The sequence below is a fragment of the Triticum urartu genome, chromosome 1A (assembly GCF_056163025.1).
Source record: "Triticum urartu cultivar PI428250 chromosome 1A, HENAU_Tu73, whole genome shotgun sequence".
Taxonomy (NCBI): Eukaryota; Viridiplantae; Streptophyta; class Magnoliopsida; order Poales; family Poaceae; genus Triticum; species Triticum urartu.
The window spans coordinates 430127938-430132218 of NC_141873.1; the positions used below are offsets into that span (position 1 = coordinate 430127938).

A 4281-nucleotide genomic window follows, 5' to 3' on the forward strand; every position below is an offset into this window, starting at 1 on the left:
CTTTTTTAATTTAACTTCTTGATTTTATTTCTTTGGTAACAAGGAAAATCTAAGGTTTTATAAATATCAAACTACTTTTCTTTTGTAATTTGGACTTCCTGGTTTATTTTTTTAGTAACGGAAATATCCTAGCTTGTACTAAATATTGAATCGGTCTGGTATTTAAATTTGAACTTCTAGATTTTTTATTTATTAACGGTGAAAATCATTTTTTTATGAATTTTGAACTGCTCTATATTTAAATTCTGGACTTCTTATTTGTTAGTTTGAACTCCTTGTTTTTCATTCTTTAATAATGAGGAAACATATGAAATTTTGTATAACCATCAAACTCCTCCTTTTATTTAAATTTGGACTTCTTATTTTTGTTTCTTTTAGTAACAGAAAAAATCCAAGTTTTAAATAAACATCAAGCCGCTCCTTTTTTAGATTTGAATTTCTATGGTTTTTGAATGGAGAAAAACGTGTATGAGTGTACTAACAAAAATATTTGAATCTTTCATCCACATCACACTGAACTTCAGCCCTCCTCAAACTGGCATCATCCGCTGCTGGAAAATAGAAAAGTTTTTCCTTGTGGTGGTACCACAGAAATGACAGATGATCAAGCTCGAGTCCATGAATTTAGTAAAGGGAGAAATCCGAGTTTTGTAAAAAAACATCAAACCACTCTACTATTATAAATTGAAATTCTTAGGTTTATTGTTTTAGTAATAAGGAAAATCTGAGTTTTTTATATACATTGACCGTTATTTTAGTTAGAACTTCTTGGTTTTATTATTTTAATAACGAGAAAAAATCCTAGTTTTATTTAAAATTTAACTTCCTAGTTTTATTTTTCTCCTGGAGTATTTTTTAATGAACATCCAACTGTTGTGCTTTTTAAACCTGAGCGTTTTATTTTATTTTGTAGAAACGAACAAAATTTGTTTTCCTTTTTTAAATAAACTTCAGACTTCTCTATTTTTTAAATTTGAACTTCAGGGATTTCTTTGTGTCCGCCTCTTTGTTTTTGGATACCCAATGTGTGGGTTTTGTCATAAGCGAACATTTTGAACTATCCGCGGCAGAGAATATGAACTTCGCATCAATGTTTTTTTAAGTTAGTTGAAGTTTTTTTGTTACTGGACTCCCCTGTTATCAGTGATTGAACTGCACTCCTTTATATATTTTTTTCTCTTTTTTTTATGTTCAAACATTTTTTAGATGGACAAGAAACCTTTCATATCTAGAAATATTGTTATTGTCATGCATGATGGAGCGAAACTCTCCAGCACCAGAATTTTGAACTTCCAAAACTCAAAATACCTTACACAAATCAACAACTCAAAAAATAAAAATCATATACATTAAGTGCAAGCAGCATCCTATAGGGCGAACACCCATTTTCATCTAGTAATTCACACTGTACATGGACATGCAGCCAAAGCTTCAATAAGTACATCACGCATACATGCGGTGGTTATTGAAAAACTACAAAAAGATCCACACTCTCAAAAATGACATCTCCCCACCTAGTTATCATCATAGCTGGTCTTTTTCATCATCCTGGCAAATTCGCCAAAATCTATCTCGCCATCAACTATGACAGAACAGAAATCAAGCTGAGTCAATTGATTCTCCACTAGGATAAAGTTTCAGAAAATTGAAGCTCTTCCATTCTCAGCAAATAGAGAGAAAACGACTAACCATTTTTTTCATCTGCCTCTTGAAAATATTACTTGGATGTCTTTTGGAGAGTGATTTTTTTCACCGAACTCTTTTGGCAATATGCTGAATATCAACATCTGAAATCTTCCCCTGCAAAATATAATAAGAGTTCACAACAATGTTCATCTTTGTGTATATGCATTCATCTTTGTGATATATTAAAAATAATAGGCACATCCTGGGAGGGTTGAATTTATCAACCACGAATTTGATGGACCTTGTCCAACGCAATAGTTGGACTTCAGTCATCTCGAGGTTCCTTCTCCAGTAGTATTATTGCTTCCCAAGTTGCTCGCATCACGCATGGTAGCTGCTCGAAGGCACACCGCACACACTCAGGGCTTGTGCGCCACTGTGCAAAGATTTCGTCTGCTCCATTTTAGCTTCGCCCCCTTGCTCGCTGACCTCCAGCTGCTCCGCGCCCCATGTTTGAACTTCTTCAGCCGCACATTTGCCTGGTTTTGGCGTTGGACCTAAGCGCCAGCAATTAACTTTTTTCACAAGCTGATGGTGGGTGAGGACGACATGGATGACAGCTTCCTGCTCGTCCCTGCCGACGGAGAAGAAGTTCAGGAGAGTAAGGATGGCGGACGGAGCCGGTGGCTAGTGGAACAAGGCACGCGAGACAGGGAGCTGAAGGAGCAGGGGCGGCGCTCGGTTGGGGGCGGGACTGCGGCAGCGTCACCGGTTGGGGGCGGGGTGGAAGCGGCTTTGTCGGTTTGGATGGGGTGGGGGCGCACATGGGCTGCGGCTTGTGAAACTGAAAACAAAGGACCAAAAAAAGTGAGTGTTTTGCAGCTTCAGATACATCTGAACTTCAGACCCAAAAAAACGAGTGTTTTGCAGCTGCAGATACATATGAACTTCAGACATCAATGAAAATCACTTAGAGAACAAATACAAGACTAGACAGGGGGAGGAATCGATGCTTTGATATGGATTCAGTTTTAGGACAGGGGGGAGGAAGTAGCTTCAGACATCAACGAGGTCACCTGCCATCTCGAAGTGGAGAAGCTGCGGAGGAGCGACGCGCGCTCACACGGGCGGAGTTGCACGGCCTAAGGCGGCGAAGTTGAACGGCCTGGACGACTGTGGCGCCAGCTGTAGGTGGTGGCGCTGGCTGTAGGGGAAGGAATCCGGCGAGCTCACGGTCCCGTGCCATGGCGTCCATCACGCATAGAGGAAGGTGGAGGGAGATGGGGGACGCCAGGCTCTGTGGATGGGGCGGGGCCGATGTTGGTGGAGGGGAGTGGTGAAGGCCGGTAGGTGGTGGAGCAGTCCACACCGGTGGTTGCTCCCTTCGTCAGCGGCAGTGTGTGGGGGAGGATGGCACGAGATCCAGGGAGGAGGTGAGGCGGCATCTCCGGCTGGGGTCAGGGGTGCGGCGCAGCGCCGGTTGGTGGCGAGGTGGGGAGGGTGGCGGCGGCGGCACGGGGGGGAGGATGCGGCGGCGGCGCGGTTGAAGGTCGGGGCAGGGCGGCGGTGCGATTCATGGCCGGGGCCCGGCGGCGGGGCGAGGCAGGGAGGGAGGCGGTGGTTGCGGCGTCATGTAGTTCGAAGGTTAGGGGAGGGGATCGCGGTAGCAGGTGGGCTGGGCTTCTTTTCCTCATACCAGTCGGCTGGGTTGCTCGGGATCTCAGGAACATCCATCGGGCCCTATATAGGGTGGATCATGATCAGAATAACTATTCTAATTCCAGAATTAGAATAGTGCTATATATATGTGTGTGTGTGTGTCTGTGTGTGTGTGTGTTTTCATTAGTGACGCCTTGCGACCGTACACTCTGATATGGTCAATACACCAGGGGCTTACGTACCCCACAATGCGGTGTGAAAACTACGAACACTTTCACAAGTGCGGCACCTCGAACTTATAGCATTATATGCATCAGCTCCGAATCATGTCTTTGGTCAAATGTTAGGTTTGCCCGGCTTCTATGTTTTGGTACCTTATGTTCCGCTCTATCGGCTAAGGTAGCGCTAGGAGAACTACTGCGATTGTGCCCCGGTTCTGTCGGGCTGAGCACCTCAGTAGAGAAAGCTAAAACTGACTGTCATGATAAGGCGAGAGACTGGTCGCTGTTCGGCGAGGTTTTTCGAGTCCCTAAAGACTTATGCCGCTTAGGGCGAGGGGTCGGCCCTGTCCGGCTTACATGTGTGTATCGCGCCCCGAATTCGGCCTTCCGAATACCAAGGGCTTCGCCGAAATTTAAAATTATAGAATTCTATGGCTAAGTGAGAGTGATAAAGCATTATTAGTCCGGTTGCCTTGTTCGTTGTGCTAAGCACCTCCCTCGAAGGACCCAAACGTGGGAACAAGAGTGCTCAGGTTTATCCCGAACACCCCAGCACTCGTGGCATGGGGGCAGAAGCCGAGGACTAGCCATCTCTCAGATTGGATAAACAGCCAAACAGAAGGTAATATTTTAAATTCAAATAAGCGTTGCATAGCGCATATGAAACAAGTTTTCATAAATACAGGATAAAACGAGCAAGTTTACTCAAATATTACATCTTTCGAACACTCTTCCGCGATAAGACGGGCACCCGGCAGAACACCCTCGTAGTACA

General features: G+C 44.3%; 1 long non-coding RNA gene across 1 annotated transcript; it reads right to left on the reverse strand.

Moving 5' to 3' along the window:
* Nucleotides 1–1326: 1326 nt before the first annotated feature.
* Nucleotides 1327–3340, reverse strand: LOC125515997 (uncharacterized). Its single transcript, XR_007287203.2, has 3 exons — nt 2703–3340; nt 1690–2470; nt 1327–1582 (listed from the first exon to the last, which is right to left on the reverse strand). It is a non-coding gene; the product is annotated as an uncharacterized LOC125515997 (long non-coding RNA).
* Nucleotides 3341–4281: the final 941 nt, after the last annotated feature.